This window comes from Malaya genurostris, chromosome 2 (genome assembly GCF_030247185.1).
Source record: "Malaya genurostris strain Urasoe2022 chromosome 2, Malgen_1.1, whole genome shotgun sequence".
In the NCBI taxonomy this organism is placed as follows: domain Eukaryota; kingdom Metazoa; phylum Arthropoda; class Insecta; order Diptera; family Culicidae; genus Malaya; species Malaya genurostris.
The window spans coordinates 313,858,426-313,885,811 of record NC_080571.1 but is presented as its reverse complement, the minus strand read 5'-3'; the positions used below and the strand labels follow the sequence as shown (position 1 = coordinate 313,885,811).

The window sequence follows — 27,386 nt, the reverse complement described above, 5'->3', positions numbered from 1 at the left end:
AATTAACCCTAAGATTGGGAATAACGGTTTAGAGTCCAGTTTAGAATTTTTTTGTACGTTTTTTGTTTCGCCGGTTTAAGTGACGGTGTACAATATTGAACACACTTTATCCTATAACTCCGGAACCGGAAGTCGGATCCGGATGAAATTCAGGAATTCCGCATGGGACCGGAGACCTTTCATTTGAATTTGTGGAAATCGGTCAAACCATCGCTGAGAAAAGTGAGTGAGATCCATTTTGGTATATATGACCACTATTTCCGGTACTTCCGGAACCGGATATCGGGAACCAGGATAGCCGGAATCGGTTTGTTAAGTTACCTACTGATAATGACTATCGATTTGTGTTGTTTTGAGACCAGTTTAGAAATTTTTTACGTACACACACACACACACACACACACACACACACACAGAGCGAGAGAGAGAGAGAGAGAGAGAGAGAGAGAGAGAGAGAGAGAGAGAGAGAGAGAGAGAGAGAGAGAGAGAGAGAGAGAGAGAGATAGAGAGAGAGAGTATAATTTCAAACAAGACAGAATATCACACTTGGAATATTCGAACACGTATTGTAACAACAACAACAAAATCTTGAAAGTATGACGGGAGCATTACTAGTATATAAAAACCTATTTCTTCATACATCGTCTTAAGACAAGTATTCGGATTCTATTAGAATTTTTTTGAAGAGGTTTTATCCTTGTGACCTCTCAACGATTATGCGATTAGAAAAGCGCACTTTTCGTTTACAATGTGCAACAACGTTCACATGTTCATATGTTTCACAACAGTAATAATTGCTAAGTGGAAACCGGAATTGAAACAGCTCAAATGATCTTGTCGTACAGTCAGTTGAAAACCCTGATGTGGAACTTCACCCTTTCAGGTGTTTGAGTTGGTTTCACAAGCAGTAATATGAACAATCTCTTACAAAAACGTGTTGAATCAATTGTCTAACATATCTAACAAAAATAACCGATATAAAGCAATTGTGAAACATGCTAAACAAGTTTTAATTGCTACTTGGGCTTTTAACCCAGAGTGCACGGTTGGGAATCGAACACAAATCGGTTTAACTATTCTAGAGTAACTAGTTAACGGAATCAAAAATACCAATATGGCAACAGGGCGTTTGTTGGAGCATCTAACGGGTGGCAACTAAAATTTTGGAATTTCTTTCTCTAGCTGTAAAAAAAGAATAATATACTTGAAGAAGATCTGACTTATTGAAATTAAAGATACATTGTCCATTGTTGAAAAAAAATAGTGAACATTTGAAAACGATCCGTAATCGGATGTTCGGCGCAGCTTCCGTTTGATGTCGAAACAGGAGCGTTGTACGGCCTTCATGTCAACTTTGCGAATGCATCTCTTGATTATACCTATCAACTGTAGCAATTCGTGGCTCTCCAGTTATTTTTGTAGTACACCAAGGAGCTCAAAACCGCGAAGAAATCTTCGATTGGGTGACACTGAGGCAGATTTGTCGGGTTGTGGTTTTTGGGTGCGAATGGGATCGAATGGGTATTAAGGAACGATTGTGTTTTTTTGGTGTAATGCGATGACGCTTTATACGGCCAAAACACGTATTGTCTAGCATGATGTTTTTGAACAAACGGGATTAACAGTTTCTTCAAACATTCGTTCTGGTACACATCTTGATTGATTGCCAAACCAGAGGGCTTGAACCGTGGCTTAGAAATACCTTTCTCGGAAATAGCAATGTGTAGCATCACTTTCTGTTCAAACTTATGTTCAAATTTATATTTTATGTTCGGAGGTGCAATAGAACTATCCGTTGAATAGTATCGATCGTTTCCGGGAATCTGCGTCTTCGAAAGAGGGGAAATAACTTTCGTCGTCCAAAACAAAACTTTTTTCCGGAATAATTTTTAATCAAACAGCGGATTCAGGCCCGTATCAAGGATTTTGTTTCGGGAGGGGCCCAAGATAAAAAAAATAATGTTACTGAAGACTGCTTATGTACCTAATTCTCGGTGTGCCTCTTACGGGTGTTTTTAACAGACACTTTAAATATTTCCACTGGATCTGTTATTTATTTACGTTTACTGTCTTGTAATTTCTGCAACACATGCCTTAGACCTTCTAAATAATTACATATCTGTTTTTGATTTCGGGAGGGGCCCGGGTGTTGGGGATCTTAGGATATGGTAAAGCGTCGAAGCCGCAACATTTTCGCTTTTAAAATGTTGTACCGTATACTTTTTGACGAGATTTCTGTGTAGTTCGTAGAACTGTACAATGCGCTCGCGAAATACTTCTTGTTTCGACGGCATTTTGAGCAAAACTGAACAAGCATAAACAAAATAGAAAATATTAGCAGAAAGAGGAGAGAGAGAGAAGAGAGAGAGAGAGAGAGAGAGAGAGAGAGAGAGAGAGAGAGAGAGAGAGAGAGAGAGAGAGAGAGAGAGAGAGAGAGAGCTAACACATACACCCTCTTATTTTTCTCTGAACTCGTTTGTTGTTAAGCATACAGGCCTCGAAAAAATTCCAAAATTTTAGCTGCCACCCGTTACAGCAAAGACTCAAAAACCATTTGTTGTTTAGATTTTGCATTTTTGCGTCGTATTGCATTCAAATTCTGAACCCGGGAGGATTCCGATGGTGTACATTGAAAATCATTTATATCTATTTTTTGAGGAGAAATCACCCATTGTCGAGCTCTTTTATAAGCTACCCAAAATTAGGTTATTATCCACTCAAACTTTGACTCGATCGTAAAAAATGGGTAGCGGGCTTTGTTATGGCATAATACTTTGGATAAACTTACATTTACCTAAATTTTTGAGGTCATCACTCGTTACCTAAAATTGGGGAGATGCACTTTAGTTGATTTAGGATAGGTTTTGACCCAAAATTAGGTAGCGGATGGTAAGAGTGTATAGCCTATGAGGCAAGACGACTCTTAAGGAATCTGAGAAAATGAGAAACACTCGCATACATACATAGGGCAAAGCGAAGTTTTCTTGATTACTCTTCTGGTTTATGGTGGTGATAACTCTTCTGGTTACTAGATGGTACAGAAAACTTTTTTTTTCTTAAGAATAAAATATTGATAAGATCCAGTACAATCGAAGTCAAAATCAATCTCGAATGATACTTGTTGCTGGTTCAATGCATAGGGCGTGCTGGTCTTACAAGCCATTTGTCGTATGTTCAAGCTCCGACCTGGAAGGATCCTTAGTGTCAGTAGGATCGTAGCACCAGCCATGCAATGGTACACTATAAATCGGCTGCGAAGTCTGTTGAAACAGATGGTCAAATTCCACACAAGAAATGTAATACCAAGGCTTTGCTTCTATATAACGTAGAGATAGATCAATGGCTGTATGATTGTGAGTGGCATTTGCTAAGCTAGGTCACATAAAAGGTACAATTAAATTTGAGCTTCGCCGTCCATTTACACGAATTTCCAAGGAAGCTCAATGACAAATAAGCTTCATGGGTTGGATCAGGTTTGCAAGTCCTAGCCCTGCTCTCTGAACGAAACTTCTCATTTTTTGCAGTCTCTCGCTAGGTATCTATTAAAAAGTAAATTTAAACTACCGGGTAGTTTTACATCAAATATAAAAATCACCGAAACATTCAACAAAATGAAACAAAAAATTAGATTGGTTAGTCACTTGAAGTGCGTTTCCAGCTGCTTGCACTACTTCGGATTATTCTATCGTTTATTGAGACTAATGACCACGATTAGTTCTGTATCACCAAACGAGAGTCAATACACTGCAGGTGTAAGTTTTAACAATTCTACAGAAATTTTTTTTTCTTCGATTAGACAAGCCATATCTGATTAAGTGCTATCAGCGGCGCGCGTCTTCGTGCCTAAATAAGCCGTTATTTAGATTTTAATGCAAAAGCGGAAACCCATGCGGTATCATGATAGAGGAATGTGTGATAAGTTGTCGGTTCACACGAATGAAGGTCCCTATACTTAGGGTTTCATAGTTTTTATTACCATTGATTAATTTTCCGTTTGATGTTCAGAGATAAGCCTCATTTTCACTTTCATTTCACAATCACTTATTTTTCAGTGCGTCGCATAGTGGCGTGGATTGTGGAAGCAAGTAAGAAGAAAAGGAAGAAGTAGAAGAAGCAAAAATACAGCTGAGTCAAAAATAGCTTTGTTTTTTTATGGGAATTCTACAATTGTCCACTCGCTCACGTCAAATTCTTTTGAACGTTAATCAAAATGCAACAAATAAAAATCCGAAACCAAGAGTGCAACATAATTTGTTTCATTGCGTAAGTTTTATGATTCAAATATTACAGCATAAGTGGGGCGGAGTTTTCGAACAGCAGCAAGGCTTATCACGGTATCAGCTACTGACTTCTAAATCAACATTAGTTTTAAGCGATGGAAGTAAATCTCTAACCGAAACTTTCGAAACTGAATTTGAATGTTGAAAGTGTCAATCAGGTGCTTCCAAAACAGTGCTATACGTGGATCGAAGCGGAATTTGAATTTAGCGAATTTCTTTTTACTATTCACAGACAGGTGCCATGATGCGCTTCACTTGAACTGAAACAGACATTCGCCGCTGAACCCGCTGATTATTTCCGTCCAAATAGCTACTCGACGGGACAATTCAAACGTGTCGTGCTTCATCAATCTTTAAACTTTCACTGGCATCGGGTGTCGAAAACAAATGAAGTAAATCGATCGAGGAACTTTAACGAGCTACCCCAACCATTTAGGTACACTTAAATCGGGTCCAAAAATCAACTACACGACAAATTGTCCGATCGAAATATTACAAGCAAAAAAAACAACGCTAAGGAATTCAAACGAACAATATTATCAGCTGGATACCAAGACTTGGACTTGCGGCTATGTTATCTCTATCTTTATCAAACGAACGTACGGACAAAATACCTTAAGTGTGGGAGATGCCATAGCTTCGGTACACACATTGTTAATTTGATAAAGAGATTAAAAATTTATTTCTAAAGCGGTCTGCTCTAAATCTGATTTTGTAATTCCGTCGGCGTGCAAACAAATCACAACACGAAACGTGACTTCTAGAGAAGCTTGAAAACCTGTGTGTTTACGTCATTAGATGGCTGATACAACAGCTGGATCAAAGACCATAATTAGAAAGAGTCCACCGCCGATACGTGATAAGTCATCATTGTCGGGCTTCTGTTTATAATTCGTGCATATATAAAGATGTTTATTGCGATGAACAAAGTACTTATAAGCTGCAAAGGGAATGCGCTTAACCGTCTGGAGACACACTCCATAGTTTAACCAGACGAACGGGGGTCACTTTTATATTCCGTCGTGTATACACGTGGAAAAATCGAGCTAGTCTCTTGAATGAAACGAAAGAATTTATTACACCTAGGTGCAGTCAACCCCATATCGTTTCAGGAATTACAAACGTTTGAGAAATAGAACTGAACAGGATCTGATTGGAACTTTTTAAAATGTTCATATTTGTGTATCAGAAAAAAAAAACAATCACGACAGCTATGAAATTGTTAAATATATTTATTGTAGGTGGTGGTGAACTCAATTTGTCTGCTTCCACAATAATATTTTTTCGTGTTACAATTCGTCAGCAAGTGGAATGTTCAGGTATTTTTTCTTAAATTTAGATTATAGAAGCTCCAACCTTATGGTCCATCGCCTTGGAACATTAGAAAACCTACTTGACCTTATGCATGTGGTTGAGAAACGATGTCAGGTAGACTACGTGAATGACGATGGTTCTGGAAGAGTAATGTTTGTAGTTTTCTTTTGTTTCGAACACTCCATTTGCTAATTTAAGTTGCATTATTTATTTAGAATTGTAAAGTATATTATAAGTCGGTGGTAACATTTTATGATTTGTTTTCGCACAAATGTTATAATCAACAATTATTTGGAACGAACTTTCCGGAAAGTCAGCAAAGTGCTCCTTTCGGAAATCAATTATCTCATTGCGAGAACTGATTGCTTTGATTATGGATCATTTTCTGAAGTTTTTAATCAGATAATAGTCTAAGGATACCCAATCAGGCTTATATGGTGGATAAGAAAACAAAAAAAAAACAAAATAGTTGATTTCAGGCCTGAACGGGTATGCTCATTGTCTTGTAACAACAATATTTTTTTGTTTTGTTTAAGAACATTTCGCAGCGATCTCGTACTTCAATCGCATCAATATAGCTCAGTAATAGGGTCAGGGTCATTTCGCCGAAAGCCGTTTCACCAAAAGTCATTTCGCAGAAAGGTCAAAAGTCATTTCGCCGAACGCAATTTCGAAGAATGCCATTTCGCTGAAAGAATCATTCCACCAAATCGTACACTGGTCCTAATATCGTAATTGGAATTGATTTAAAATAAAGACAAATGAAAGATGATCAGTTCGCTTTCACATTTCATCCAAGTCAGTCGATATAACAAAACCGTTTACGTTCGGGACGGAAGAATCCAAGTACAGTATTGTGTAGTGAACAATAAAACGACCTCGTAATGAGTGAACCAAACGAACAAAAGCTGCCGCCGACACGAAAGAATACAATTGTTGTTGACTTCAGGCAGTGCAAAATTCGACCTTCGATACGAGAACTGGAAGGTTAGCTTAAGGAGCAAATGCATCTTGACATTAAACGTGTGCATTTACTTCAATGCAATAAGACGAATAATGTTGTTTACATCCAGTTTTATAAAGAGCTGGATGCAATTAAATTCGAAAAAGACAATAACAATGTGCACTATGTGGAGCACGAGAACATTAAGTACAACATTCCAGTATATATGGAAGATAGTGCTATAGAAGTGCGTGTGCATGATCTTCCCTCAAGCGTCACCGATTCTTATATTCACAAAACTATGTCCCAATACGGATTCTCTCTATCGAAAAAGAAAAGTGGAAGAACTTTTTCCCTGGTATTCTAGATGGCGTACGTTCGTTACGCATACACTTGAAGAGGCCTATACCTTCTTATGTGATTTTCGGTCAAGATACAAGAATTCCGTGCAAATCACTTGTTACCTATGACAATCAGATGGCCACATGTCAATATTGCCAAAAAGCTGTTCACTACGGTAAGCCATGTGATAAACTGGACAAGGAGACAACTACACCAAAGGACAACGGTGGTTCCTTCACACCCACCCCAAGCAACCCCAGTACACCTGTGACAGCCATCAACAACAATGAAGCATCCCCTTCAACGAAACCATCAGTATCCCCTATAGAACGAAGTACACCAGCTGCAGTTAACAACTTACCCTCCAACCAACCAGCAACTGCAACCAATGTACAACAGCAACTCTCAACGAGCCCAAGACTACGATCAACAAGGACAACGAAAAGAAAACGGAAATCACACACAACACCGACGATGAAGCAATGGATGATGAGATAAGCCGCGGACGAAGTGACCCCCGATCCTCGTTGGATGGAAATGGAAACTCATCTCCCCCTAGAAAAAGGGTGACAACGAGATCCAATAGCAAAAAAAATGAAAGATGATGATCGTTAACGTCCGTTTCTTCGGCGTACAATAGTACTTCTGAAATATCTCATATTAAATAATAACGGATAAATTCATTTCCCTGCGTTTGATTCAAGAAGACTACTTTATTGATTAAATTGTTTACAGTGTTCCATGATCCTCAGAACTGAATTTCTAAGAAAACTTCTTCACTCTATTAGCTACTAAGCATCGAAGCTTTTGCTTTGGTGTAGTTACCAGGCAAATGTTTGCAGTATTTTTCGTGATTGTAAATGAAAAAATATCTAATGCCCTTTCGCAACATCGTTTTCGTTCATGTGCTGTCCGACCTCGCTATCGCTCGTTCGAACCTAACTAAAGCAAGGAAGCTTAACTTTAAGCTGACCGGGAAAACGAAGCGCGTTACAGGTTCGTATGCGAAAGAACGCAGCTTCCGAAGCCGGCGAAGGCCACCTTGACTTCGGTTATGTGACTGCACCACATCAATTATCTGAGAGATATAAAACAAATAAATATTTTTGATGAATGGCCAGAATTCGAGGTTTTGAACAAACAATGTGTATTCGATGTTTACGATGTTTCCCTTTCGGCGAAATGGTCCTTACGGCGAAACGACTTTCGGCTAAATAACATTCGGAAAACGATCCGCTCCTTCGTAATGCTAACTGTTTGGGTTTTTGCCCTTTCCTAGATAGTCAGCGAAAAGTATGCCATGACAATCGTACAAAACCGTAGAAAATCGTGCGGATTCTGCCCAAATCCTATGTCATGTGCACTCAGTATCCTTATGGCATCTAAGCAACTCCAGAAAATAATAGCAAAAAAAATCAAGATCGATTTTTTCGATTTACACAAAACGTTGTACTCGTCTTCAGTGTAGCAAACCATTATTTTTACACGGATTGTGAGACCGATTCGACTGAAGGTACATAAAAGGCGAATGCATTTTTTGAATGCACAATCTTCAAATCGCCACTTATTTCTGAAATTTCTTATGTGCTAGCTCACAAATCTTCTGTTTTTGATTGGTCAACAGTTGAGATTCGGTCATCACGTCACTCTTGAAACTAATATTCTACGGTGTAATCGGATGAAGCATTAGTCTTGTAATATTTATCCAAATTCGACGTGGCGCATCTCAATCGAATAATGTTTTATTAGAGAAAGAAAATCGGAAGAACATTTTGCGTTCAAAAATAGCCGATTCAATTCTTAGAGTAGCTCAATTATTTGTCGTTAGAGAACAAATGTACACTTCGTGCCAAAATGAATAGCTTTTGGAGACACTTTCCCAAGGGTCTATCTAAAGAAATCATAAAGTGCACTCTTTGGCAAACGGTTTCCATTCCTCCTTTGCGTAATAACAATTATCTCGGTTCTGACATACGGTTTACTAACATGAAAGTATTGTTTTGGAAAAGGACTCGAAAAACTTCTGCGACTTTCTCACGAAAATCACTCGGTGTATCTCTTTTGACAGTAGTGTTTCGAAACGCTTCCAGGATTGGATGATTAGGATTCAATCGCGGAACCTAAGATCTGACCAGCAAACAAAACGACAACGTAATGCGATTATGCGAAACCAGAACTTTTTCTTCCAATATTCAACTAAAAATTTAAAAAGTCGTATTCTGACTGTGCGGTTATGAACGATAAAACAAATATCAAAGCAGACTTCAAGCTGCTAATGTAGTTTACATCGTGGCAGAGTCAATCAAAGGCCAAAAGTTGTCGAAATTCTTTAAAAAGTGCATGATTTGACTGACTATTTGTAGTTGTGGTATATCCGTTTGAACAATCAGTCTTATCTTGCAAAAAGATGCTTATTGAACAACGCGTTTCTTGAGTAAAATTTCATCCCGCATGACTGGAAACAGGTGAAATTGATAACTAAGAACTCATATGGGTTTATAGCGTTTTATCATTTGGAAACTTTCCAAGAAATTTTTTTTCTATGAATCGACACTTGGATTAAGGCATGTGGTTTGTTATCAAATTCTTAGTTCGGTTATCGCAAAGGTAATGCTACATGGGTCTTCCGAGAGTTAGGCATCTTCCCCAACAAGTTTTACGTGAACAATATTGACGATCACCTTGTCACTTCTTGTACGTTAAGATAACTTGAAGACGTAATATCGGTTTCTGGAACCGGAGCTATTTATTTATAGAAGTGTCTTGCAATGACTGAAAAAAAATATATAACTGAACTGGTGAAAATGAAATTTTCGAAAAAGTGAACTTTTAAGCCACAAAATTTCTTTGGCGTTTATTCATTTTAGCACTATGTAGCTCAGGTTAACACCTGAGCCGATTATAATAATTTCTAACATTGTAGCTGTCAGTTACTTTTTACCGCCAAACATTATCTATCACTTCAACTGCAGTCAACAGGCTGTAATTACTGCTAAATTACAGATAACGTCACTCGTACTCGATGTAGCACTCCGAAAATAAGAACTCTATCACAAGGTAACATCTCACTCTTGTACGCACACAGTTTCCGTCGCATATACTGCCGGTTGTTGCATGATAACCGGGCTGTGGTTTGAATTACATGCGAAACAATGGCATAAATTAGCATAACTAGTAACGATGTCACCATTGTTATTAGACCTTCACGGCACTTCATCATCATTCTCATCAGTCATAAACGCTAATCTCTTATTCCTACCTGCGGCCGGAATGATTATTGCTGTCGTTGCGTCATCAGTGCTTAATTACCAGTACTTTATCTTAGCATGTCTAGCCTAAGTTGCAGATGCGGGTCAGTTACTCGGAAGCAACGATGTTGAATCGTGTGAAGAAAATTACGAGACAGTATCAAATTTTCCTGCATATATAATGTTTTCAAAGCTACGTCACTTCGAAAATGGATTAGTGTCAAAGGGAACAACAAATTCCTTATTCAATGAACATAATTTTTATCTAAAACGTTTATCACTCGAAAGTGAAACGGCTTTAAGCACGATTTCGAAATTCACATAAACTTCCTCCACTGATACTGCATGTCACGAACCTTCAAAATTAGTTGAATGCGATTCCGGTTGCGATGTTCATACACCATTTTAACGCACGTTCACGCACGTGACATTAAAATTATTTCGAGTTACCGGAAATTGATGTACCGTAGAAAACTATTCAATTTAGATTTCCGTCTAATTACGACTGAACCAATCATCAAACGACAACCACAGGGACCGGCTTCTGCTAACGAAGACCATGCATCATACAGTTAAAATTACACTGACCTTCACCCAGTGAATGCTGCTATTGCACTAATCGGTATAAATTCACACGTTTTATTGTGTACAACACCAATAGGTCTCGACCCAACAGCTTCTACATTGCAGAATAAGGTCACAGTGGGAAACATGTCACACCGATGAGGTGCATTTCTTTACGCAGTTTATAGCAGTACTTTGGGAACAAGTTACGGTCCGGGAACAGGTTTCTTTCGAAAACCGGTTGTCTCCCGGATTGAAGCAAAGAGATATCATCCCGTAGGACGCATAAGCAGACTAGGTTGTTGGCAAATCAGCTACAATGTGTTGCCTCCATCCAGCTAGAGAGTCACGATTGCAGTACCAATACTCGATTTTACTATCCACAACTTCGATGTGTTTCACAAAGCCATCCGCGGTTGATGATTTCCGAAAAAACTTTGATGGCCGTCGATGGCCTTCATGTACTAATTTCTTTGAAACGTGTCTGTTCCCAGCCAAGAAAAAAAATGAAATCCCATTGGCACTTGTGATAACGGTTTTCCGGATTCCGAAGTGTTTACTTCAAAACTGGAATCAAAATAAAAGAGGTAAAAAGAGACTCGAGATGATCACCGTTGCCTCGCGTGGACTCCAACCGAACACATATTGGGGCTCCACGGTCTGGAATCGATTGGATGGTTGTTCACTGTAGGAGATGCTGAAAACTGTTACGTTGCATTATTTCACCTTTCAGTGGGGAAGATGAGCTAATCGAGAGCAAAATCGCCAACAAAGCCAGCCAGTCACTTGATTCTACGATGATGTCGCCGTTGCACAACGCTCTCGTCCACCGCGGGAGATTGTGACATCAGCAAAAAAAAAAGACAATTTGCTTTCGGGGCGATGAGAACAGTTTTAGTTCGTGGACTGAAAATCGACGTACTGCTACTGCAATGCTGCTCCGAAGAATTTCGTAATTGTTGTCAAATCCACATCAACCGTAACTGTTTCTGCAGGAACTTATTTGTTTTCGTTCTAAGGCAGTAACAAAATGAATATCAGGTTTCAATGGAATGAAGTCCAATGTCCAAGTTTGATCTGAATTGATCGTCTATAAATCTAAATACGACTTTTGTTTATTGAATTGCATTAGGAAACAGTTTAATATTTGATCGTACATGATTACATAAGCTGCTAAAAACTACTTGAAAATTAAGTACGTTTTACACAATAGAAAGGTATAATTTCAGTGAGTTAAAATTAATATTTTCCTCAAGTTTTACCCATGATGACCAATCTAAAGCTTGCTTCATTTAGAATTGAACAAACTTTTGATCATATTGTGGCGCTCCTGGTGGACGGATTTGGAAGTTTTTGGCGCCCACGTGTCCGGAATTTTGTCAGCTTCACGTATGATTTTTGACATTCCGCAAATCGACTGTACTTTGTAATCAATCAACATGGAAGCCGAAAGAAGGGAAATAATTGTGCACAGTTATTTGGAAAATCCATTGTGGTCTGCATCTAGGCTAGCTAAACGGCTGAAATTGCCCAGAAATACCGTATGGCGCGTTATCAAACGGTATAAAGGAAATATTGACGACGATTCGGATGCCTCAAGCCAATCGTCGGAGTGGAACTGTCGACCGGAAACTGCGTGGTAAGATTTTGAAGACGATTAAGAGGAATCCTAATCTGTCGGACCGTGATTTGGCCAGAAAATTCGGTGCTGCCCATAGTACCGTAAGGAGAACTCGACTCCAGGAAGAAATCTAGTCGTATCGAGCTAGCAAACAGCCAAATCGGACCATAAAACAGAATATTGTCGTCAAAATTCGTGCTCGGAAATTATATGACCAGGTGCTGACCAAGCTCGACGGGTGTCTTCTGATGGACGATGAAACCTATGTCAAGGCTAACTTCGGGCAAATCCCAGGCCAAAAATTTTACTTGGCAACGGCTAGAAGGGATGTTCCAGCCAAATTTAAATTTGGTTTTGACGACAAATTTGCAAGAAAATTTTCGATTTGGCCGGGCATTTGCAGCTGTGGCAAAAAAACGAAAGTTTTCGTTACAAATAAGACAATGACATCGGAACTATACCAAAAAGAGTGTCTCAAAAAACGAATTTTGCCGTTCATTCGATCCCACAACCATCCCGTAATGTTTTGGTCAGATTTGGCAAGCTGTCATTACAGCGAAGTCGTTCAAGAATGGTATGCAGAGAAAGGGGTCCATTTTGTTCCGAAAAACCTTAACCCACCAAACTGCCCCCAATTCCGCCCTATTGAGAAATATTGGGTAATCATGAAGAGGAGACTCAAGGTAAAGGGAAAGGTTATCAAAGACATCAATCAGATGACGACCTGGTGGAATAAGATAGCTAAAACGATGGACAAAGGAGGTGTGCGCCGCCTAATGCGCCATGTTACAGGAAAAATTCGTGAATTCCTTCGAAACGTAACGAATAATTTTATCCGTATTTTTTTTCTTAAAAATATGAATAAAACGCTACATTTGTGTAAAAAAATATCCTGAATTCAATAATAAATATCAATAATTTTGCTCATGAAATTTCATGAGAAGGCATGGTTCGTGATTTCATGATTAAAAAATCATGGTACCGGTAATAGATTTTTATTCGTGTATTGATATAAATTATCAATTGGTCAATTTTACTAGAGCGCTGTCAGCACCAGATATCACATCACATTCGTAGTTGTATATGTGTATATAGCCTAATATAACTTTGAAAGTTTCATAAATAACTACCTTCTATTCAGAAATCGTTTTCTTTCAAATTATGTTATACATCCCGAGTGAAAACTACGATTATAGTTGCAACCATAGTGGTCGACTGATTCGATGAAACTGATGAAATATGTTACAATGTATATTTTTAACCAAACTTCATGCCATCGTTTCATAACACACCTAATGGGGCGATTATGTCTTTCTTTAGTCGTTCAACTAGTCTATGTATATTCAACATTTTCCAAATTGATTCGTGTAATTCACAAAAGTGTGCTTTAATGGTCATGTCGCTTATTCGGTAACACTTCAAAAGCCGAAAATATTAGTAATAATACATTGTAAGTTTATCATTGACCCCTTCAAACTATTTAGCTTGCAAACCAGCCCAAGTTTGTCGAAATTGGTTAAGCCATCTTCAAGAAAAAAAATTGCTGCTTGTCAGTTGCATCTAAGCATAGCAAAATTTGATCACTGGTCTCTGATATCTCCGAGAACATTAACGGATTGAACTTGTTCAATGACTAATAATAACTTTCAAGCGAGTCTAAGATTGTTGAATCGAATTGTATATAACTCTCGCTTTTTTTTTTATAAAAAATTTTTTATTCAGGCCAATTTGCGTACAAGCTTTACGTGGCCGAATGAGCCATGTTTTTATTAGATAAAATAATTTTTTTACCGTTGGATCTCGTTGTCACCCTTTTTCTAGGGGGAGAGGAGCTTCCATTTTTATCTTGCGATGAGTGAGGGGCACTTTGTTCGTGGCTCGTCTCGTCCTCCATTGCCGCATCGGTGGTATCGTTGTTGGTTTCCGTTTTTTCTTCGTTTTCCTTGTAATTCGCATTCTTGGGTTGGTTGTTAGTTGCTGTAGACGCGCCTTGTTGTGCATTAATTGCAGTTGTTGGTGGGTTTGATGGTACAACAGGAGTACTGCGCTCACTAGTTTCCGTTGTTGGGCGGTTGTCCTTTTTTTTGTTTAAAGATGTCCTTTTTGCAGTTTCAGTGCAAGGTTTGCCGTAGTGTGCAGGTTGTTCACAAAACTGACATGTAACCAGTTGATTTTCATACGTAATCAGCGTTTTACACGGATGTATCCCGTCTTGATCACAAATGATGTAAGATGGAATTGCTTTACGTAGTTGCATACGTACTACTCGCACGCCATTCCGGATACCCGGAAAAAAATTCCGCCATACTTCCCTTTCGATGGAAAGAACTTCACCGTACTGCGACATACATTCCCGAACATACCCCTCGCTGGTCTGCGGGGGAAGGTCATGCACGCGTACTTCTATGGCATTATCCACCATGTACACAGGGATTTTATATTTAACATTGTCATGATCAATACTGTGCACCCCGTTATTAACCGAAGCAAATGCAATTGCATCTTTTTCACGTTTGAACATAATGTACACACAGTTAGACGCCTTGTTGAATTGAATCTCACTTACATCAGTAACGTTTAGATGCATTCGTTCCTTAAGCAAGATTTCAATTTCGGTTGCTGCTGGTCTAACTTTGCAGCGCTTGAAATCAATACAAATTGAATTTGGCCTTGTAGGCCAAGTTTCAGGCTTTGTTAAATCGTATTTGCCCATTTCGTACACTCTATTGTTCACTACACTGTATTGTCTTTGTTTCTATCGTCTCGACCGTAAGCAATTGTCGACTGTGTCTGATGAGATGCCAGCACGAACTGACTCTCGCTTTTTGATGATTTCTTATCAACAATAGAAAGAGCGAATGATAGGCAACATCCGAAAAAAATCCGTACCCTACACTCTCATTGAATATAACTCAAAATTGAGTGACACATCACTCAAATTCATAAAAAGTGCACGTACTCTAAACTTGAGTTACCACCTATCTACTTATTTTTGCGTTAAGGAACGAAACTGTCAAAACTTGAGTAATTTTTACTCAAAATAAAAAAAAAATATTTTGTTCAAAATTTGAGTAAGTTCAACTAAAAATTTGAGTTCCTTGCTCTCAAAATGAAGAAATTTTTCTTCGTTAATTTTCATATACAAAGTTATTCTTCTTGCTTTTGAATGCACAAAATAGTGATTCAAAACCGTTTCCTTTTGAACAGTTTGGAGTAAAAATTGAATTATTTTGATATCCTTATGTTGCGCTTTTCACCAAGCATAATTGAAACCACAAAACATCAATGATTGACGTTGATTCATGTTTTCAAAACCGGATCTAGAAACGGCAATAGAGAACGACGTATTCTTGCATTGTTTATTTCGATAAGAATATTCCGAGAATGAAAACGCACTGAACTGCAGGAAGTATGTTTTTCACTCAAATGTTTAAAAACGCAACGCTTACTCTAATGTAAGAATAAATGCGAGAGAACTCATGGTAACGAGTTTATTTTACTCAAATCCATACTCAAATTTTGACATATTGTTCCAGTTTATGAATTTGAGTAATCGCAACTCAAACCAACAGTTATGTTCAAAGAGCGTGTAAGGTATTGTGGCGAAAAAGACAGTAGGCTGTGCGATAGGGTGGGACAAGGTTGTATGGGGGAAAATGAAAAGGTTTATTTCCACCAAACTTTTCGTGTTCCTTTTGGGTTCCATAAGGACTGGGATAACGATACTACGTTTATCTCAGCTCCAGTAGAAATCTCATATACGAAAACATTAGTTTGAGTGAGACCTACCGAAATCAGAATCGAAAAAAAACTGTTTCAATCCACTTAGTGGTGTAATGATGTCCTTCTCATATCAATCATACTATCATATATAATACTGTGGTATTCTTCAAAATAATTTTATTCGATTCTTAAAATAATAACCGAAATCGGTTTGTTTGATCGTCTACGTATAAAAATTATAAATTGGAGAAGATTTGAGGTCGATTTAGAATTTTTTTAACGGGTTTTCCCCCTTTTCAGTAATGGTATAAATTTTTTAACACACTTTACCCTATATTTCCAGATCAGGAAGTCGGATCCGGATGAAATTCAGTAATTACGTATGGGACCACAGGATCTTTCATTTGAACCTAAGTTTGTAAAAATCGGTCGTGCCATCCATGGGAAAAGTTGGAACACATATTTTCATTTTTTTGCTCATTTTACCCCACAATTCCGGAACAGGAAGTCGTATCCAAATAATATTCAGAAATTTTGTATGGGACCACTAGACCTTTCATTTCAATCCAAGTTTGTGAAAGTCGGTTCAGCCATGTCCGAGAAAAGATAGTGCAAAAATACGTTATATACACACACATACGCACATACACACACTCACACACACACACAAACATTTTGCGTGTTCGACGAGCTAAGTCGAATGGTATATGACACTCGGTTCTAAAGTCGGTTTTCCCAGTGATTGCATAACCTTTCTATATGAGAAAGACAAAAATTGGATGAATATTATGGGGCTGTTGATCGAAGCGAACAGTGTCAAAACTACATAAAATGGAAATTAAAACCGGGGCAAAATAAACGACAATAATAATAAAACTTAAAATTGTCCTAAATGACCGGAGAGATAATGTGCGCGAGCATTCCATATTTGGGCTAGATTCTACAGACTAGAAAGAAATACTGTCGCTGGAAAAAATTTATTAGTATTAGCGTCCATTAATAAAGCGATTGAAGATCAAAAATACTGTGAAATAGCTTTAAATGAAGCACATGAGCATCGCTATCATGGCTAAAATCAACGGTTTAGGCATCCAATTACTTGGGCTAGCTATTCAGTATAGTATGAAGATTTTTCCTAAGTGAAAAACCATGTTCCAAAACTCATTTCACAGTTTTCTTCCTCGTTCTAGTTAAATTTCCTAACGAAAATAACACATACACTGATTTTTAGAGTCTTTTCAGAAGATTTTTTTGTGAATAGTGAATTTTTTCCTACTAATTCTCATACAAACTTAGGGCTTCGTAAAAGGAACACGAAAAGATTGGTGAAACTGAAATCAAAGTTTTGTCCCACTTTACTTTGCAACCGAGACGGCTTGAAAAAGTTGTATCCTTCTAATTTCAACAAGAAAAATCAGAATGCTATAGTGTCTGCAAATAGAGTAACGGCATCTAATTTTGTTGGCAACACTTAAACAAACTTCATTCCAAATGTTGACGTTTTCTTGAGCGGAAAATGAAAGTGTAGGGAGGTTCACACACAGACATTGTCTGATCTCGTTTAACTGAGTCGAACGGTATATAATACTAGGGGTCTCCGGGATCCAATCAAAAGTCAGGTTCATCAGTAATTCTATATCCTACAAAGTATAAAGAAAGTTAGTAAGTTGCAAAAGGCCAGTGGTTGAGTTTTATTTGGGGATTTTAAAGTTGAAAGCAAAGAGAACTTAAACGTAAATAGAAAAAGATTACCATTGAGTATTTTTTCGTCTCCGTGTGACATTGCAGTCAGAGCGCCAGTGTTACGCGAAACGTCAAAAAAAGCGTGCGAACTAGTTACATTTCATCAAATCAACGCTGTTAGAGTGGATACGAATGCTCTAACAGCACATCGGATTGAATTGCATTGCTTCGCTCCGGTATCCTCGCTCATTCTGGCTGCACCTTATGGGTGATGTCAAGTAAAAGCGACACGCGAAGCGCTGCAAAATTTGACAAATCGCAAGCAGTCGCGCGACAGAGCTCCGTTCATTTAAGTTCAGCAGAAAAATGACATTGTATGGGTGAAGCCAGAGTGGGCACGACACGCGACGCGAAGCGATGCGATACGATCATTAAAGTTCTGTATTTCGTTCATTTGTTTACAGCAACAAACTAATATGTATTTCAGTGTAAACACGAGGCGTTGCGTAGTGACAAGCGATTTTCGGTGCGACAAACAATAAAGCAGAACATGTACAGTTTTTCATGCGATTAACGAGCGTACAAAGGTTTTCTAATCCATTTTTGTTATGGCGTTATTGATATCGAAGCTCTAATCGGATCAGTTTTTCAATGGAATGCGAAATGTTGGAATGTTTCGAAGAAATTTCGAAAACATTAGAAATTACTGGCAAGTACAGTCAGTGAAAGTGCATTAAATGAGTTTTGAGAATATTTCAAATTATCTCGATAAAAAAAGTCTATACATTTTCTATAAATCTTTAGATGAAAGATTTGCATTCTGCAAAAAAGCTACAACTTCGGTTAGAGCTGCGGCAATTGACACTACAGCATGTAGATGGTTTGAATAAAAATGTATTCAGTCAAGATGATTTCGTTTGATTTTGATCGGAATTTTCTTTTCAATAAGTATGAATATAAATAAATTATATTTTTGTTATTACTATGACTTTGACGCTCACTACTATATCTCATTGGAAAACTCTCGCGTTACGCATCGCGTGTCGTGCCCACTATGGCTTCACCCTATGTCAGAGTGAATGCGATGCGATCAGACGCTGGTCGCTTCGCAATGCATCGAGTTCTCTATGACATTTATGTTATTTTTCTGCTGAACTTATGTCGTTTTCGCTTGATGCCAAACCTAACCAAGTTTCCACCCTAACTGCCGTCAAACCGTTTGTTTGAAGCTAATTTTGAACCTAGTTTCAACATTGTTGAAATGAAAATCGAGTTAGTTTCGAACCTGGTTTTTATATCAGATTTGCTCAGATCCCCGTTGCTAAGTGCGAAACCAAAACAGTTTAGTTAAAAATGTTTGTTTGATGAAACTACTCTGGGTCAGTTTTAGTTTTTTCAAGCGAAAACGACATTAAATTAACGGAGCTCTGTCGCGCGACTCTTTGTGATCTCTCAAGTTTCGCTTCGCGTGTCACTTTCTCTCTGACTTCATCCTAAGATATTGTTACGAAAAAGAGAGTAGGATGTGCAACGGAGAAGACATATTGCATAATGTGAAACATCGAATTACGACAAGAATAAATCGGAATTCTAAAGCGTTTGTAAATAGAGTGAGGACATCTCATCCGTGATGAGATTAAACAAATTTAATTAAAAATGTTGGTTCATTTGTTCATAACAGCAAATGAACAAAGCTGTTATTCCAAACGAACAGCTGTCGCCACTTTGGTTATAGTCACTCTAGTGAAAATATTGCATCTAGCGCCTGTAAATAGAATGAGAGCATCTCATCCTTGATAAGATTAAACAATTAAACAGATCCTAAATGTTCACATCAACCTGTTTTCAAATCTAAAATCTTATTCAAAATCAAATACATATTGGAAATGCTACTTTTCAGTAACTGAGTTGCAAAAAACTATCGCTACGGAGGTATGATGTCATGCTATTTCCAAAGAACTTAAAATTACTTACAGCTTAATAAAGTTAGATCAGCAGAGTATTTAAACCAACCAGCCGAACCTTCTACTTAGACACGGATGTAAGATTCAATTCCAGCATTACAGTTTGAAAGCATTCCGTGTAATTAACGGTTGAACAAAAAACGACATGCGGTAGGTACGTCAATCTCTCAACCAAGAAAAACGCCAGAACCATCAGACCAAATTATTGCTACGAGATCACCTAGAGCCACGCGAAAAATCAAATCGTGACATACGAATTATCACCTTTCGTATGCTGGTAACCAAGTATGAGTCAGATCCACCAACCAACCAACCCAGCCAACAGTGCCTGGGACAGTCGAGCAATGCTACACACAGTGTTGTCCAGATTCGCTTCTAGCGCACTCGCCAACGTCACGCTAGAGGAAATTTCATGAATATATACACAAGAGCGAACGAAAATCAAATAAATGTTTAAAGCAGCAGTGTAAATAGGAAAGCAAGAAAAGCCCTGACGTTTCCGAATTGAAAAAAAATGAACAACAAAACAGACATTCAACTCATCGTACGTACGGGCGTAAAATGTGCACTATTGTACGGTGTCTAGCGAGATATTGAAACGGTTAAAAAGTTAAAATACGAAACACTCTATGGTGATAATTTACATAACCTACTCGAGAAGGGTCATTCCATTGGTTCGCTGTTCAAACCAAATTCAGCAGTGCTTTGACCTTCCCAAAAGAAATGGTGAAAAGCAAACTTCTTTTCATTGGTAAGATTAATGAATTTTCATCTCTATGCAAAAGCGGAAAATATTCGAGTCCTAATCTGGTGGATTTTTAGTGCCAGTAGTATTTTAAATATTTCTGCATTAACCTTCTCGACGATCGTCAAATAGACAAACCTTTACAACTTAAAATCGGTCTCGCGACACTGCTCATTACATCTCCACTCAAATCGAATTCTAAAACCATCAGTTGACAGGGCCGGTGAAAGAGATGGGTACAGTGGGTAGTACGACCCACCCGAAAATTCCACAGGTGGGTAATTACTCAGCTAAAATTTCGAACGAAAGGAACACTAATAATATTATTATTAAAAATAAGAGTTATTTTTTTACCTCGGAATAAAAAATGAAACCGATCAAAAACTATTATATCGTATTTAAATAACATTGAGGAGTAATTCGAAATAGTGGGCTGTTCCCCTTTAGATTGAAATTTTACCCAACTGGGATTAATATGTTTCGGCGGCCTTGCCTGTTGATATTGAAAATTCTACACTAATAAAGAGAGTACTTCAAATCAATTAACTTTTTCTTAGCAAGCAAATAATTAATTATTACTTCATAGAAGCAATCAACCATTCAAATAAATGTATTATTATTGCATTTTTAAATTCGAAGTTTTTCGTGGGACACCCTGTATATTGTTTGTTAATGTTGTGTCATGTGATTTTTTTTTTCAAGCAGCCTCATTCCGAGAAAATTTATCCAATTCGGAGTTCCATCCAATACCATTCAATAATTTTTGGTAAACGGATTATAAATAGTTTCCATTATGCATGCTAAAATATACTGAAATTTATATCTACTCAAAAATAATAAATTATATTTACTCAACCATTGAGTTTAAACCAATCAAGAGGAAAACTTTTTTTTTGAATTTTAGCTTATTGAACTAACAACAATTCTTATTGTTAGTTGGTTCTGCCATATTTTTGACAACAATGGAAATTGAGAACGAAAAATTTTATTTAAAAATGGTCAACATTGTGTAAAAAGTAATTTAATAATGAATGCCTTACTGGTTCCATGCACTTGACCTGTCCAAATATTAGAATGTCCAGGTACATAGCTAAGCTATACGAATATCACAAGAGAGAAATTAATTAAGAAGATTTGAAAAATTTAGAGCCAGTTATTGAAACTACATCTGCTAAAAATGTGAATATTTGCCAAAAAAAACCTAAACTCATCAGATCGAAGCAACGTACACTGAGGTCTCTTTTTACGTGGGGGATACGTACCGCGCAAAAAAAACCGCGTAACTTTGGAAATCTGCGTAAAAAAAACGCGTAACTTCGGAAATTCGCGTAAAAAAAACCTCCAAACTAAAGAAAAAAAATTTTTGATGCCAAATATCTTAGAAATGCGTGAAACGTCCAGAGCTGGTGTAATCTCAAAAAATGTTTTTTTATGAAAACCGACTTTGGGACGTAGAAAAATTTTGAGATTTCCAAAAACGAAAATTTGTTTTTTTTTTGCCGAAAGAAAAACCGCCTAACTTCGGAAATCCGCGTAAAAAAACCGCGCAACTTCGGAAATCCGCGTAAAAAGAAACCGGTTTAAAAAAAAGCGTAAAAAGAGACCCCAGTGTATAGTGTCCGTTATAAATCTTAAAATTAACTAACAAATTTGTAAAAGTAGCATTGAAATATAATTTCAAACAAATAACACATTACGAAATAGTTGCTCAAAAGTAATTCAAGTCATTTCCCAAAAAAAACATTCAATCTGTGCTTTGTGATGATTGATGAAATACAGGGTGATTTTTTAAGAGCTTGAGAACTTTTTTAAACAATAAAACGCATAAAATTTGCAAAATCTCATCGGTTCTTTATTTTAAACGTTAGATTGGTACATGACATTTACTTTTTGAAGATAATTTCATTTAAATGTTGACCGCGGCTGCGTCTTAGGTGGTCCATTCGGAAAATCCGCTTTTTTATCGACAAATTTTGTTCAGCGATGAGGCTCATTTCTGGTTGAATGGCTACGTAAATAAGCAAAATTGCCGCATTTGGAGTGAAGAGCAACCAGAAGCCGTTCAAGAACTGCCCATGCATCCCGAAAAATGCACTGTTTGGTGTGGTTTGTACGCTGGTGGAATCATTGGACCGTATTTTTTCAAAGATGCTGTTGGACGCAACGTTACAGTGAATGGCGATCGCTATCGTTCGATGCTAACAAACTTTTTGTTGCCAAAAATGGAAGAACTGAACTTGGTTGACATGTGGTTTCAACAAGATGGCGCTACATGCCACACAGCTCGCGATTCTATGGCCATTTTGAGGGAAAACTTCGGAGAACAATTCATCTCATGAAATGGACCGGTAAGTTGGCCACCAAGATCATGCGATTTGACGCCTTTAGACTATTTTTTGTGGGGCTACGTCAAGTCTAAAATCTACAGAAATAAGCCAGTAACTATTCCAGCTTTGGAAGACAACATTTCCGAAGAAATTCGGGCTATTCCGGCCGAAATGCTCGAAAAAGTTGCCCAAAATTGGACTTTCCGAATGGACCACCTAAGACGCAGCCGCGGTCAACATTTAAATGAAATTATCTTCAAAAAGTAAATGTCATGTACCAATCTAACGTTTAAAATAAAGAACCGATGAGATTTTGCAAATTTTATGCGTTTTATTGTTTAAAAAAGTTCTCAAGCTCTTAAAAAATCACCCTGTATATGTCAAATCTGATCTCTGAAAAATACAGGACTGGAGCTTTAAGTCGGGAAAAATACATTGAAAATTGATGATCATTTAAAAAAAAAAGAAAACAACAAATTGCGTGTCGAACTGTCACCATCAATGGTAAAATTGTCGAGCAACGAAAACCTGGATTGGTGTAAAAGACTGGTAAAACCTAACCTAAAAGAGAAGCATAAGTTACACCGTTTCAATTTTGCAAAGAAATACATTACCTGGACGGATGAATGGAAAAACGTACTCTTTTCTAATGAAAAGAAGTTTAACCTGGATAGACCAGATGGCTGGCAATACTATTGGCAAGATTTGCGCAAAGATCCTATTGTTAAAATGAGTCGAAATTATGGAGGCGGTACGCTAATGGTTTGGGGAGCATTTTCATTTCGTGGAAACCTTCCGTTGGCGTTTATTTCTACTAAAATGAAGTCAGAGGACTACATAGAGATGTTGGAGATGAGCTTGATTGAACACGGTGAGTCCTTGATGGATCCGGATTACATTTTTCAACAAGATAATGCTGCAATCCATAGTTCAAAATTGACTAAAGAGTGGTTTAATGTCAAAAACATAGAAGTTATGGAGTGGCCAGCTTATTCTCCGGATCTAAATCCTATCGAAAACTTGTGGTCTATCCTCGCTCGTCGCGTTTACGAAAACGGGAAACAGTTTGACAACGTAAACACGCTAAAAAATCGAGTTCGCGAATGTTGGAAGGAGATCACACAGGATATTCTTGAAAATCTGGTATTGTCAATGAATTCAAGTTTAATTGAAGTTATTCGAAATAATGGTTCATACACACATTACTAAGTTGTTTTACAATGTAGAATTAGGTTATTTTGTGGAAAATAATCTCGTAATCCGGTAAATGAATAACTGGTGCTATTTTTATTTCGCACATTTTTTCATGAACTGGTCGAATAAAATGCAAATAGTCCATATAATAAACATTATCACAAACATACAAGATGTCAAGAGAGTTGTTTGACTATTCTATATATAAATTGTTATTTCTACGTTTAAGTCTAGCAAAGTTTTGCGATGAAACAGGGTAGTGCTATTTTTATTTCGCTCAGTGTATGGCCAATCTGGCCATGCAATGATTCTGTGCGCTATGAATCGGCTGCGAAGTCTGTTGAAACTGAAAGCCCCATTTCTCAAAAAGGAGTGTAGTGCCAAGACTTTGCTTTTTCATAAGAACTTTGGTCTAGTAAATGAAATATTTATTTACGTTTATTGCTTCGATTTTTTCGAAAATTACTACAACTGAATTCATAAGGCAATAAAGGTCTTTAGAGAACAATCTAAAAAAAAAGTGGGAACAGATGATAGTCTTGCGACATATTAGTGGTCATGTTAAACAAGCACATAAATTTAATTTCAGTAAATGTACTGTTTTCGAAAACCAAAAAACGAAGAAATTTAAAAGCAAAGCAACCAAAATATTCCGAAGGCATTACATTATGAAGCCACGACATCCCGCGAATCCGGCGATAACTAGTTTACAAGCTTCAACATTTCGGTATCAATTTCAAACACAGAACTGGGATTGGTCGCTGGCGAAAATTTCTCCCAACAGTTTACCAAATTCGTTATACAACGACCCGTTTAGGCTACCGCCATCAAGTGACACAGCAGCCACGCATCAACGCCCTACCCAGCCCAGGTGATCTATTCTTCGTCGGCACGAACCAGCAACCCATAGTAATAAAGCCAATAATGAGCTAGCTGCCTTCTTTCTTCCCGCGAGTCTGAGTGATGAGCGAGGAATAATACAGCATAGAAAAATGTTCCACGTATGTGTCTGGTCTGGTGATGGGACGATCTGGTATGCGAAGAAGTTCCATCATCCATACCGAAGGCTGCGCCTATGAAAAAGGAAACGCTAGCTGAACTGCTCGAATGGCTGATGAAATTGCTCTGCGAAAAAGCAGCGAGGTGCACAAGAATAAATGAAAATTCATATATTTAATTCATACAGAAGTTGGAGCATATTTACTGACGGTCAGTAATTTTCGCTTCGTAAACTTACCAATTGTGTAGTTGAGTGCGCACGGTTTCGATATTCCACTTAAATACTGAAGCTCCAGCAATTTGTTGTCAGGATCGGTTGATCACCGTCTAATTTTAGACTGAATTCCTGGGGAGCTTTTTCTTGCACTGTATAACTTTTAATGGAATGGTTACTTATCACTTAGATCCAAAGGCAGCGTAAATCTGTAATTGACACATTCACTCCACCACTTTGACAGATTCTTTTCGATTCTCGATGTACTTTCCTCCTATGGCTATTATCGCATATACTGCGACCTTCTTTACTACAACATTCTGTATTCTTATTCCAACTCTCTTTTTCACAGTTGAACTTTATTTCCGAAGATAAAATGCCGTTAATTTCACATTCACTCACACATGAAAATCATGTAGAAATATTTTTCTCCTAATTTGAATAAAAATTTCTTCCTTCTTTTGCTATGATCGAATCAACACTATCACGTAACTCTTTCCCGTTTCAGAGGCACAGATAATTTGTCGCAACACCCAATTTCCAACATGAAATTCGCAGTATAAAACACTACTTGTTCGGTTATGAAAAACTCAAGCCCCTTTTTCACTCAACCAGAAAAAGAAAATGGATGAAAACCAAACAATAAAGAATTGCAGACAGTCAACAGTAGCAGCACCGTGCAGGAAAACCTTCCTCTCATATATGTAGCAGAAAAACAACTAAACCAAAAGCTCGACCACCAAGAGCCGACCTCAATCGATCCGGCCTACGTGTACGCAACGCAAGAAAGTTAAACTCGAACTGGTTGCACTGGCAGACACTGAACTCTAGCACAGCCTCGCGTGAAATGGATCGCTGTTTTGGGGGAGGCAGGTTGAAACTAACACTGGCTCGATCATTGGCCGACGAAGCTTTCCGGATTGGTAGTGGTTGTGTTGTGAAGTTTAAGCTTTCTGAGCGGATAAGTCGGCTTGACAGCGAAACACCGACCCATGCAACATTTTACAAGTCCGTAAAGTAGTTGCACAACATCTCTGGATTTTATTAAGAGTTAATCCTAGGGAAATCGTTGGAATTCAAATTGTAGTTATAGAAAGATCAACAAATTAATCATATTTTTACTTTATGTAGCAGGCAGACGCCTAACGAAATGAGAATATGAGCTTACTAATACACGTTATATCTAGAGACATGCAAAAAACAACAGTCAAACGATAAAAAAGTCCTAAAAATTATCAAACTCGAAAAAAATTTTGACCCAACTAATATTTGAAACTAGCAACATAGCCGGTACAGCACAAATAAACCTTCGATAAGCTTTTGTAAACTACTGATACATCCAATGCCACAAATACATCGCTCTTGCTAAGCCGGGACAGGTAGATCTTGTGGCTAGCACCGATAACCGCACAGGTGTTATTCACTACTACACTCAACGCATTATCCGCTCACTCTTCTATACTTTATGCAAACGTCAAACAGATAGTAATAGTTATTCTCGCATTTTCGTGCTTCACGCTTGGAAAATCATTGTCATTTAACATCCGGTCCAATTATGCACCTAGTAAGAATCGGCTTCTGAAAGGGCATGTGTTCTATCGAAAGGGGTTCACTCATTGATTTTAATATATGCTTTTCGGTGATTCAGCGATAATTTCTGCGTTGTACGACTTTGAACATAAGACGAAAAATAAACGGTAAATGCCACCAGCGGCCGGCGAACAAAAAGTACCTGCGCACACGACAAGTTTAACTGGACTGACGAGAGCGACTTTTTCGTTAGTTGGTGCAGGTGTTTTAGCAGGCATCGCAACTGTTCATGGCTGTGTTGGTCAAGGGAAGCTTTCGTAAACACATTCCTAAGTCTAACAAGATTTGCGCACCTGTTGCACACCTATCCGTAGTTACCCCCCTAGTGACGGACACGGGAAACTCTGTGCATTGAATTATTCTTTAGCATTTTCAAATAACGAATGTTACGAAAAATATAACTCCGAATTTATGCCGAAAAATATTCTAACCTAATCGATCGATTCAAGTTGAATATAAACCACACTCTTATCTTCTCTGGTGTCTCGGATAAAACAAAGTAACAATTCGGTGTTTCCGAATTGTTACTAAACCGCTGAATTCAGTATTTGTATACAACCAACTTAGTTTGACAAACCCGGGAATGTACTCTAAATACGAAACATTTGCTATTTGTCAGGGCAAAATAAGTTTAA

At 37.8% G+C, this 27,386-nt stretch overlaps 1 protein-coding gene across 2 annotated transcripts in view; it reads right to left on the bottom strand.

Moving 5' to 3' along the window:
* Nucleotides 1-26,915, bottom strand: part of LOC131431155 (myosin-VIIa) — a 67,845-nt gene extending 40,930 nt beyond the window's left edge. Inside the window, exons 1-2 of one of the 2 annotated variants that reach the window (XM_058596700.1) lie at nt 26,894-26,915; nt 25,186-25,593 (exon numbers count right to left, since the gene is read on the bottom strand). The gene's annotated coding sequence lies outside the window, so the exon portion shown is untranslated. Of the gene's footprint in view, nt 1-10,483; nt 10,700-25,185; nt 25,594-26,893 lie in introns of those variants that run through there. The other variant, XM_058596701.1, reaches the window with a different exon arrangement.
* Nucleotides 26,916-27,386: the final 471 nt, after the last annotated feature.